The 12821-nt window shown below is 37.1% G+C and overlaps 1 long non-coding RNA gene across 3 annotated transcripts; it reads left to right on the top strand.

The window, feature by feature from the left end:
* The first annotated feature begins 6134 nt into the window (after nt 1-6134).
* LOC146466290 (uncharacterized) lies at nt 6135-12589 on the top strand. Of its 3 annotated transcripts, none has more exons than XR_014868065.1 (3): nt 6135-7308; nt 7524-10436; nt 11173-12589. It is a non-coding gene; the product is annotated as an uncharacterized LOC146466290 (long non-coding RNA). The 3 variants fall into 3 exon arrangements; XR_014868064.1 differs by having other exon boundaries at nt 7524-10502; XR_014868063.1 differs by lacking the exon at nt 11173-12589 and having other exon boundaries at nt 7524-7713; nt 10353-11164.
* Nucleotides 12590-12821: the final 232 nt, after the last annotated feature.

The following is a 12821-nucleotide window of genomic DNA, read 5'->3' as shown; positions in this document are numbered from 1 at the left end:
CCTCCCACCCATTTTCTTTAAAATGAAACTCACGGTCGCGCGCGACAAGACAGTTACCGTTTCGCAGGACTTTCGCGCGCGGGGCAAACTCACGCACAGCGTCTTCTATTTGTCGCTCAAAAATTGTGACTGAAAAAGAACAAGAATTTATTTTAGCCCAGATTCTAGCGGAGGTAGAGAATCTGGCCCTTCGATCTTCGTCCTTAACCTATTGCAAACACTTTCATTATATCCAATTCTGATCAAACGAGGACTGCATGAAGTGCACCAACCACACATAAACTAAACACCTTAGGGGTTCGTCAAAATAAACAATTCTATATGAAAACGTATTCTGGCAGACTTGTCTTCCCTAACACTCCTTTATTAATGCCAAATTTTTGGCAACTTTAGCTTACGTTGCACTGTCCAATTGCAGCTTACAATGTGAGATTTGGGAAGGTTATAATAATAATAATAATAATAATAATAATAATAATAATAATAATAATAATACAGTCAACTCTCTCATAGCGACCACTTCTCATAAGCGACCACCTTCCGTAAGCGACCACCTTGTAAACAACGGTTTTGTTTCTCAGTTAAATACTGTTTCAAGAGCTGTCTTGTAAGCGACCACCACTCAAATTTCTTAAGGGACCGCGACCACTTTTTAGGCCAGAAATTACACATTCTTTTGTTTTCTGTTTCCGGTAAGCGACCACACAACATAATCACGTATGATCGCATGTAAATCATTACTCAGAAGTGACAAAAGTTCAATTTTGATGACGCTTCCCCGTACTGCTGACAGATAATGACAGTTTACAGACAGAGAAGATGGCTACAATTAGATCTTTAGGTAAATGGGAATTGTTACAGTGATCTGTTCCAGAATGAACCATGAACCATGTTATACAAAGTTTCATAAGAAGAATGAATAAATGTGAAAAAATCAAATAAATAAGTTTCTATTTGCCTGATTTTAGCTGCTAAGGTAACATTTTTTTTGTAATTAATTAATCAATCCAGTATTAGGCTTAGTTTGTTGATCTTTCCCGTAAGCGACCAGACCACTTTGTCGTGCACCAAGGGTGGTCGCTTACAAGAGAGTTGACTGTAATAATAATAATAATAATAATAATAATAATAATAATAATAATAATAATAATAATAATAATAATAATAATAATAATAATAATAATAATTTTGGCAGGTGTCATTTACGTGCACATGACCTTTCCCCAACAAGCTGGGTAAGCAGATCAATGAACGGTAAGTTCCATCCACATTTAATCCCAGATTCTCACAAAGCTCCCTTAACATTTTAACTGGAAAATTTGATAACTTCTTCTCGCTCGCCAAGCTGCATGACTTGATCGATAGCCAACCTAATCTCGACATTCCCGAACCGACTGAGATCAGGGTACGAGATTACCGCCAACCAATACCCAAACGTTCACGGTGCAAGGGACATATGGTCATTTCCTGGATGTTCGGCGGTGTTTGAAAACAGGCTGGCACTTCTTGCTAGTATGAGCTCGACTTCCGTTTCACAGCCACTAAATTTCAACAGTTTTTTGTGACCTGATACACTCTTGTTGCACGACACACGAGGTAGGATCCCACACGACAGAATCCTACTTCTTGAATCACATCCACATTCGCCACCGACCAAAAGAGAGAAAGACATTTTCCTTCTTCTGACCAGACGTATCAGCTTTCGGTTAACAGCCGCATTTCGGAAACATGAAAGAAAAGAGTCGGCTCCGAAAGGTTGTTTATTTCAGTAAATATTCTAATAAGTTTTATTAAACTGAGAACCGGGTTTGCGAGATAACTGTCTTTGCTTCGAATTTGATGTAATGACGGCATTTATCCTTTCATGATATTTGTTTTTATTCCATTTCGAGTTTCGTTTCGACTGATTTGCTTTCTTCACTTTGCAAGAGACTCTTTAACCGAGGCACGCATTCAAACAATACTTGTCATTGCTACGGTTTCACGATTGCCGCGGGTCACAGCACACCGTTTTGGACAGAACAGGTACATAATCATAGACATTATGGAGTTCAATACACTTTGGACTTATACTGCCGTCTTGAGGTAAATTGAGGGGGTAAAGTAATGACGGAAGGCCATGTGACGTTTACTGTGAGAAACGGCCCTTCGACAAGGGTAATTTGATACAAACAGGTAAGCTTATTTCAATCCATTTCTTTGTCGCATATGTGAAAATCTGTAGTAGTCCCGAAACATTTTATTCTTGGATATTTGATCCACCAAAAAAGGGAAATTTTGGACTGACGCTTTCGAAAAAAAACAAAAAAAAAAAAAAACAAACAAACAAACAAACTCAAATACATGCTCAGTCAGTGTCTGGTTCTCCAGGAAACCCATTCCAAAGGGGCAGCACTAAAAGCAGGAATCCGGAATCTGAAATCCGAAATCCAGAATCCAGAATCCGGTTCCAGCGGAAGCCTCAAAATTCAACAATTAGGTTGTACAAAGATTGTCTCCAGAAAACCTTAACATAGTTTCAAAATGAAGATATAGACGATCAAATTTCTTTTCTTTACTGTACGCTCGATCGTTTTAAAATGTTTTAACCGTGACACCAATCATTTGCGGGAAATAATGACTTAATTAGATTTTTTCTCTGGTGCCCCGAATCGAAAAATATAACATTTGCGTTGACAATATTTTCATACAATTTTTGTACAATCTAATTGATCAATCTTGAGGATTCCTCTGGATCCGGAGTCCAGTTTTCTGTTCCGTACTCCGGATTCCGGATTCCTGATTTTAGTGTTGCCCCTTAGTTTTCAAAATGGCGTCCGTCGGCAAATTTGTCATATTAGCAAACTTCAATGAAGTCGTATCACACAACTAACCGACATCCCAAAAAAATGCCAGCATAACTTTTGACATCTATCCTTTATTTGTATCTGCAGTATAGTTTGAGGTCCTAGTTTGGAGTACCGACATGATTTTTAGGGAGTTATTTTAAGGTACCTCAAAACTATTTGAAAAGAGTATCGAAGGTGGCTTCAAGAAAAAACCCATGACCGTTGTTAAGGAAGAAAATAACCGCTTTTCTTATCACTGCTGAATTTTCTAGAGACCAAACTATAAAGTTCCAGCAAAGGAAGATTTACAGTGTATTTTTAACGAACACTAGAATGCTATGAATATTGTGAAATTTCGATCCAAATTAGCCTCAAAACCAACGCAAACGTTTTTTTTAAATTACTCTCAAGGAAACGAATTTTAAAACGAACTAACCCTGTTTTGTTTAGTTTGGGTCAAAGGCCTATCTATAGAAAAAGTATGAGCGAAATCGAATTGTGAGCTGTGTCCGCGATTTGACGATTATATTTGATGCTTAGGGACATTTACTCTTAACAAAAGATTGAGAACCAAACAACGATTCTATACCGCCATGATTGTTTGCTTCTACAACTTTAAAGCTAGAATTGTGCAAAATTTGACGAAACAATTTCCTGAAAAAATAAACAACAGGTACTGAGCATTTCTAAAGTTTAACAATTTGTTATTCACCTGTTTCGGACAATATGACATTGAGCTTTTCTCTTTTAATAAGTGAAGTAAACTAGACAAACGAAATTTGAATTAAAATAAATGGTACAGGTTTACTCTGCGTTGTGGTTAACGTCAAGCTATATATCAAGGTATAAAGGCATGTTTTGCATGTAAATAAGTAGTCTAAAGAGGTGATATTTGAAGAGATACCTTCAATTACAAAAAGCTTTGTAGTTCTTGACAGTAAGATTAAAACACAAGTTGGAAAATTGACAGAATTCTGAACATTGTTGCGCCTTATGTTCATTAGATTGTCTCCATGTTTTAGATCACGCCTCTCCCATTTTCCAACTCAAGATAAAAGAGGCTTTTCATATTCAAAGAGAACAACCTTCCTTGAATCATTTAACCTTTATAATTCTCACATCGTCACGTCTCATGTTTATTCAGTTGTTGTAACCGTTTGTCATAATTAGCATTTTTGCCTACTTAACATAAATTCACTTCCAACGCTTACTAACTGAAGATGTCAGAAGTCTCTGTCGAAACATGTTTTGTAAACTTAAAATTTTTGTCGTTTTCTTCCGAATTTTTACAGTGAAGTTATAGAGAAAACTGTAGCGTTATTTAAAACCAGTTTTGATTTATTTTTCCCCAATCTTCGAGAAATGGGACACTAAACAAGTTGCAGATTCACAAAATATGTAGCAAAGATAACTAACTACACCAAGTAACCGAAGGTAGAAGACTCCAACTCGAAAGTTACTACAATTGTAGGTATATCCAGTCCGTGGGAGTTCAATTTCAGATCACTAGTTGATAATGCATTTTCAGAGCACGTTGAAAGTTGTGCCGGGGTTTCAGTAAAACGCGGGGTCGGGGTCGGGGTCATTTTTTTTTCCTTTTTTTTTTTCTTTTTTTTTTTTTCATCATCACAGGTCATTTGTGGGTCAAATAAGGATTAAAGCCAATATAAAAAAGTTAAGTCTCTGAAGCTTACTTGCTTAGGATAGGTAATCGGTGACAACACTCGATGCAGTTCCGTATTCTGGCGGACATTGGTTCCGTGAATTGACTACCTTTTATTCTTCCAAGAAACGAAATGAGGCAAAAAATACAAGGTATGAGACAATATATTTCCTTGAACTAACAAATTCGTGAACTGGAATGTGCATGAACTTACTATAAACAACCCCGCCCCCTTCCATGATCGTGCTCCTTTGTTACAGTCAATCCATGTCACGCGTGACTGACTATTATTTCCGAGAATGAAATAAACATGCGTTCGAATTCCTTTTTAAAGCCCGGCACTTGAATGGAATGTAGAACATTTCTCTGGAAATCTTTCCGAAAAAGACGCATTAACTGACAAAAAAAATTAAAAAACTTGAGAGACAATTGTTATTCTTGAAATACTTGTGCTTTAATGTAAAGAAAAATTCATAGTTTTATACCGCCAATAAACTAGGGAAATTTCTACGAGAACTCTGAAATCTTACTGCCGACATCAAGACTGACATGTAAATAGGCCTTATCACGGTTTTCGACGCCATTTTGACGAGTAGGCAAACAGGCCTAAAATAACAACGTGCGACACCAAAGGAATGGAGAATTAGATAATTTCACTGTGGTGAAAGTTTAAGTGTCAAGGTGATCAATGGAATTTACAACTGAACGTTAACCCATTGAAAAAAATGATGGGAAAGCAGACTGTACAACCTTTAAACTATTTTTTTGGCGGACTGTGTCAGCAATACCTTTACAAAGAATTTTCCGAACGACTCATTCAAGTTGTTCTTTTACTAAAAAAAAAAAAAAAACAAGGAAAATCCAGTGGGAGCGGGATGTGGTGTTCCACGTTAGGGTTACACATACGGATGCTGTTTTCACCCACTTTGTTTTTTAAGGATGAGACAATGTAAAACTGAGTATTTTAAAGCATTTTTAGCACCGCTGTCGCAGAAGACATGGGTTCGATCCTGTTCGTGTCTGTGATTTTTTTTTTTTTATCTTTTTTTCAGACTTTCCTAGGGCACTCGCATGAATGGCGTTACCCAAATCACACCTATTCAATATTTGAAAACTATTTTAAAAAGATACAAATAAGGGATTAAAAAAAGAAAGCAAGAATTGATCAAAATTGTCTCAAAAGATTCTTTTGTCCATTTCAACCATGCAATTACAAACTCGAACGACCTCTGTCATTCGACTCCAATTCGCGACACGTGGCATAAGCTTACACAACATAAGACACGTCCGCTGACACAATTTTTATTTTTCGCGATCAGCATGGAGGTTCGCTGAGTGGTGCAGTGAATTGACGAATATTCGGACGGACGAATATGCTTTACTGACTTTACTGACTATACAACCTACCAGGAACGGAAGTGCCTCAATATCGTTCTTGCCTCTTCTATGCTTAAAGGTAAGTCTCAAATTTTGCATTAAGTCTTGCATTTGGCTGAGAAAGCAAACACAACATGCAGAACGGGTACCATTGTATAAAAATCGGTATGGAATTGCTTCGATGATTACAAATCTCGACATCGTCAATTTTTTTACCTTAATATTTGTTTCTACCGCAAGTTATCTTTGACATAGATAATATATCATAGCGGAGCTCTCGCGCGCGCCGCAGGCGCGCGCAGCGGAGCCCCATAGCTAAGAGAATTTGGTAACCCGTGAACGCGAGAAATTTTGGTTTGGTTATGACGTCACTGTCCGTCCGGCGTACGTCCGTCCGTACGTCCTTCCGCCCCTCTATGTAAGCCACTGTGAAATGCCACAGTCAACCTGTGTGGTAACCCGCGTTTTTCTTGTTTTTCGGCGGGAAGTTGCATCGCCAACTGCGTTTTAGAAAAAAGAAAAGCAAAACATAATTTTAAAGACGACAAAATACAAAGTCAATTTATGTGTCCGACAGCGGGAGAAACAGCAAGACGTATAGCGGTGGAGGAAACAAATTGACTGGCACGTCATCAGAATCTTGAAGTGAAACCATTTTACTCCGATCCGGCGCTACGAAACGTTGGACTTTTCCTCTAGAAGTGAAACGTTTCGTCCACTTGACGTTGTAAAACAAACGACAAAACTCAACAATGGAATAAAAAGACTGATTATGCTCAGAAGAGGCGAGTATATTCATGTGATCTTGTTGACAAAACTTTGCTGGATTGCTATCCGTATCGTGCAAGATCTTGTTTTCTTGCAGTGTTGACACGCCGTGTAATTTAAACTTGAGCTTAATATTGCTAACTTAAGAGCAGTCTTTTGAGCTCATTTTTTTTTTCGGTCCATGTTTAAAATTTCCCTTGGAGTTTTATTTTTTAATCTCATCCGATCTCCTCCAAATTTTACCTTTCAACAGCGGGAGAAAGAGTAAGACTACGCGCGGCGGGAATTTACATGAAGGGGGCATTGATCATAAACAGCATGAAGGGGCAACCCTAAAAACCGGAACGGTGGAAAGGCAGAAAATCACCCCAAATCCAAGAACACGGAACGGGTAAGGGTTAGGGTCAAGGTTACAGTTTATTTGGGGTGATTTCCGCCGTTCTATGCTTTAGGATTTGTAGTGATTTTCCACCGTTCCGCCGTTCCGCCGTTCCACCGTTCCTGCTTTTAGCGTCGCCGATCGTGAAGTGAATCATTTTACTCCGATCCCGCGCGACGAGAAGTTGGATTTTTCCTCTTCATTCTTGAAGTGAAACGTTTCGCTCACTTAACGCTGTAAAACGAACGAAAAAATCAGCAATGGAATAAAAGGACTGGCTATTCTCAGAAGAGGCAAGTACATGTATATTCATGTGATTTTGTAGACAAAACTTTGCTCATTTGCGGCTGTTTTGCAATAAATTGATTTCTTGCTGTGTTGACACGCAGTTAATACTGCTAACTTCAGAGTTTTCCTTTTAGCTCATTTTTTTTTTTCGGTTCATGTTCATTATTTCGATCCCTTGGCGTTTTATTTGCTAATCTGGTCCAATTTTGCTTTCCAACAGCGGGAAAAAGAGCAAGGCGAATAGCGGCGAAAAAGGACTGTTCTAGAGGCGGCACATTATAAACAGCGGATCTGATCCTCGAAGAAACGTTGGATTTTTCCTCTTGATATGAAACTTTTTGCTCAGTTAACGTTGTAAAACGAACGAAAAAAACAGCAATGGAATAAAAGGACTGGTTATTTCCAAAGAGGCGAGTATATTTAAGCTTAAGTGTTATATGTGATTTTGTTGACAAAACTTTGCTGTCGACTTTTGCAAGTTATTTTTTGGCAGTGTTCACACTGCAACATGTTTAACTTAAGCTACTGCTAACTTCAGAAAAGTCTCTTGAGCTCATTTTTCGGTCCATGTTCGTTATTTCCCCTGGAGTTTTATTTTCTAATCTCATTCCTTTTTGCTTCATGTAAGAAAATTTGATTCTCACTAGTAAAATAGTCAGTGAAACAAACGTCTCGTTAAAGTCACTTTGTTGTCGTTATATATATAGCTAGCATAAACTACTGACAAGTTTTTCTCGCATATATTTCTAATTTTTGCATTTATTTCTGACAATCTTCACAGAGAACAAACACAAATACTTTAAAGGATAGGATATGCCTTTTCAAAGAACGTTAAAAGCGAATGTAAAATTAGTCATTAGTGTGACCTCATTTTCATCATAACATCAAGCGTACGCTAAATTTGTTCGCTTGTTTGTGCAAATTTTTGAAGATCGTCATTTAGTTTATCTCTGTTCTGATTGTTGTGAATTATCCCAGTTTGTTTTTTCATTTATTACTCCAGGTTACATGTATATTTTAAGTCTGTTTCATGGTTAGTGTAGCCTTTTTCTCTGAGGTTTATGGTTGATCAACAAAATTTTCCTAAGACAGTGACAGTTCGCCTCAATCATCTTTAAAACTAAAAAGAATGATAACAACAAAATAATACTTTGAGCGTGAAGAAAACTATCAAAACTCGATAAATACTGTAGCCAACCCGTCCTGAATATTTTCCTGTACAGTGTACATAATATTTTGATATTTTTTTGTACCCCCCACTCACATCCATGTATAGCTTTAAGAATGTCAGTTCTGCTGAAATGGGTTCTCGGGTTTCAAGAGGACACCTTACTTACTACATGTACACCTTAATGTACCTTATTGTATAGCCGATAGTATTTTTATTTGCATGAGGCCGAGTAGAATTAAGGTTTAATTTTCAAGCGGCAGGGGTATTTTGCAGAACAGAAGAATAGAAGTCCTTTAATGCAATGGCTGCCATAACAACAAATTAAAGCTAACTGCCTGTATAATCAGTGTTAGCCCTAAACAGAAAAGAAATGTGCTTAGACCTTCATAACTTTGTTTGTTGCTTAATAGGTGTCTTGCGTCCAAGCGATGTAGAGCGTCCGGTTTAAACTGTGGATACCTAACCCCCACATCAAATTAGCTTACATAGAGCCGGCTTATTAAACTATACCAAGAATTTTTAAATAAAATGAATTGTCGAATTTTTAGCGCTGTTTTCTTGAATCAATTTTTTCACTTGAAGGGGGCACTTGCTAAAACTCAAATGGAATTTGTTTGTTTACCTTCAATTTTGGACAGTAGCTAGTTTAACATATAAGGAACAAAGACGTGTCGCCAATTTTTTCTTTTGAAATATTTTTTCTCCAAGTGATTTTTATACGAACACTTCACATTTCTTTAATGGTATTTCGAAAATGTTCTGTAACTTTTCACTGCAATTCAATATCACAGAACGCAGACATGTTTTTTTTGCGCTTTGGGTGTACCGGAAACTGAGGAGCAAATTAAATTAGCGAAAAACAAAATTCACTTGACTTGTAGCCGTTTAAAAGGTGATTCGGATGCTCACATTTAGAGGTGGTAAAAAATTCGACAATTCATTTAATTTCAAAATTCTTGATATAGTTTGATTAAGCCAGCTCTATAAGCTTTAATTTGATATAGGGGTTTACATCTACAGTTTAAACCGGACATGCTACATTGCTTCGACGCGAAAGACCCCTAAAAGTATACGGTAACCTTACTGCTAAACTGTTATAGGTGGCGTAAAATGCAACATTCGGCGTTCGGCATTCTGCAAAATACCCCTTCCAGTTAACAACTAACAATATTCTAAGTACTTTTCTATACTATTTAGGGTTAAGCGATTTACCAATAATTATTGACTGCAGTGTGTCCACTTCTAGTGCTGCACTTTTTATTTGCCGGCAATGGTATTCACACTCACTATCATCATTCTCACTCAGCATCCCCTCAGTTTCACTGCACCATGTTTCACCCACAACAACAGTGTCGTCAGCTCTCCACCTTTTTTATCATGATCATCAGATGTGGGTTTGTTAGCTTGTAAAAGACGCTGGCCTGGGACTTTCATTGTCGCTAATGTCTGTCCCCTTTGCTTCTTGTAGATGACTGGTTACTAATTTTTTTCTTGTATGGAAGGGAGTGTTTTTCAAGAGAGTGTTAAGTGAAAAAAAAGAGCGATTTTAACCCTCCAGATGGTAGTAACTCTTCCCAATTGTTATCCTCATTCTCTGTTTCATCGCTTCTCAATGGTTGCTTGACTTTGCAAATCTTTGGAAAAATGGAGATGTTTTGAATGCACTATAGGTATATTTTCACTAGCTCCTCAGAAACCACAAAAACTTCAAACTATAGTAGAAGAAAAGTCTGCAATTTCTGTCGCTCTGTTCAGCTTTCCTTCATTGAAGGAATTAGGCATAAAGTCATCAACAGTACTGGTCATGCTGTTCCATCTAAAGAAGTAGCCGGAGATTCAAAGACATTTTAATTTGTACCTTAACTTCTCTTTTTCCAGGAAAGGGCATGGAATTCTGCCCATTATGGAGCCAGCCAACCATTTTCACATGAAGCACACTGCTGCTCTTTCTTAACCTTGCAGGTGTCTTTGACAATTTCCATGTATAACTCTAGCCACAAATTGTTGCAAAATAATAATTATAGCCAGGTACATGTTTTTTTGAACTTTCAGATGCCTTCAAGTAATCTTGATTAGCTGGGTCCTGTTGAAAAAAAAAACCTGCCTTCTCCTCCCTCTCTGTTACAAATTCCCTTATGTAATCTGACAACAGGTGCATCGTCAATGTGCAATGCTATGTCATGCATGAGCAACCCTCCATGCATTTCTTTTTATTCTTTATCTTCGTAATTTCATAGTGAGTTAGTTACAGTCGTCTTCTAAATTTTCTTGGTCTGATTTGTCATGAAATCTTTGAAAATATTCCATTTTATAGAACCGCCATTGGTAATGGCATCTCAGCAACCTGCAAGATTAGTCCTTTCCAGCCAGCTTTCCCCCAGTCACTGCTTTCGTGTGCTCGATGAATCCTGATGTGGTAATCAGACTTGCAAATTCTGGACAATTCGGCATCTCGTAAACCTGACCTCATCAAACAATAGCATTATCCAAAACGTGAACTTAGGGAAAAATTTAAAAATCATCATAGGCCCCCATCTGCTTAAATTATGAACCCTCACTTAGGAGTGTTTTAAGATTTGCCACTGCCTGGGCACAAAAGCCATGCACAGAGGGTGTAACCTTTACTGGTAGGTTTAGATCTTGTGTTTTAGCTGTAGCAAAAAATAAATTGATGTAAGCTTTATATTTACCATCACAGATCATGACAGATGTGATGAAAACACAGTTTGGCTCATGAATCACTTTGTTAATGGACGTTCTTGTTGAGGCAGTTCATAAACTTGTAAATCATCCATTCTTGTGTGAAAGTTTTTGTGCACTTTTCCCATCAAGGGATAGATCCAGTTGTGTATTAAATTGTTTACCTTTTGATAAATGTTGATGTGATGGCAGGAACCAAATTGAATGGGCACTCGCTGAGCATATAAAATTTTTCTTCAGCAGTAAAGATTTTAATTAGTTGGCCAGGCAGGGCTGTTGCTCTAGCATGTTGTGTACAACAGAGATTGGCCACTGGATGTCTGGGCCTACAATAGCTGCACGTTAAGCAACAGTTAGCACTGTCACTCAATCATTCTTATATTATAACTATTCAATTGATGGAGGCTACAGAAATATGCTGAACAAGGGGCATTCCCTGTATACTTTACGGTGCAACGAACTCAACTGGGGCCACCCAACATTGATCAGCCAATCATAGGTCACGTTTACAACAAAGGAGTCTGGCTTTGGTAGTTGGTAAACCAATCAAAAACGAGAACATGTCTTTAAATTTCAAAGTGTCGGTTTTATCGGTGGCCCCGGTTGAGTTTGTTGCACTGTCTGTAAGACAAAATCTCACCTTACCTTTGGTTAAATATATATATTTTTTACAAAGCCTGAATATCAGCTGTTTCCCATCTCTCACCAATCATCTAGAGAGGAGATGACTGATATTCAGGCCATGTTTAATGCAACCAGACCCTGGCTTCTTTTGAAGACTGTGATTTAACTGATACAAGGTCAAACTTCTTATCAGCCATCTCTTTTAATTGAAAGAAAAATTTAAAACTTGGTAGTGGGTAATGAATTATGAAATATGTACAGTTATTTATTTTTGCAGTGCAATCTTAGTTATTTGAACTCTCAATGTTTTTCAGCACTCCCAATTCTTCAAGAACAAATAGTTGTTAAAATTCTCTTGGATTTGCTTCAGTCAGTTTTTTGCCTCCTATTTTTTGAGCAAAATTCATTTTCACTAGGAAGTTAAAAAAAATTGGTAGAGTACTTCCACTGAAGTGATTGTCACATAACATTATTATAAAAATGTTAATATACCAAGTAAATTGTTTTCTTTTACTTACTTTTGAATATCCAATAATAACTGTTAATTTTCATGGGTTTTGTGACATGCAGTAACCAGTGCTACAGTTTTCTACACCTTATCACATAGTCTGGTATAACTTTTTCAGTAACATTTAAGGAAAAGCACTAGGTAAATATTATTTCCCTTTTCCATTCTGTCCAGGGTTTATGTAAAATCTTTATTTATATCAAAATAGTTTAATCCACTTATTGTTTTGGAGAATAAAGTGATATAATGCTTTTAATTTGCAAATTATATTTCAAGCAAAGTATATGTTGTACATCATTTTGTGAATTCAGAAGAGTACATGTACATGCACTCAACTCTCTTTAGGCACTCTTGTTCCTTCTATTTTTTTCTCTCGGAAAAACACGATGATGAAAATTAAAGTAAGGAACATTTTTTAGAGAATGCTTATTAAAATTAATGTTATGATACATGGTAGATATTTTACTGTGTAAAAATGAATGGTACTTCTCAGATGAGGTGCTATCCATAAACTG

The sequence above is a fragment of the Pavona decussata genome, unplaced genomic scaffold (genome assembly GCF_977016875.1).
Source record: "Pavona decussata unplaced genomic scaffold, jaPavDecu1.1 SCAFFOLD_145, whole genome shotgun sequence".
NCBI lineage: Eukaryota > Metazoa > Cnidaria > Anthozoa > Scleractinia > Agariciidae > Pavona > Pavona decussata.
This window is presented reverse-complemented; position numbering and strand designations above follow the sequence as displayed.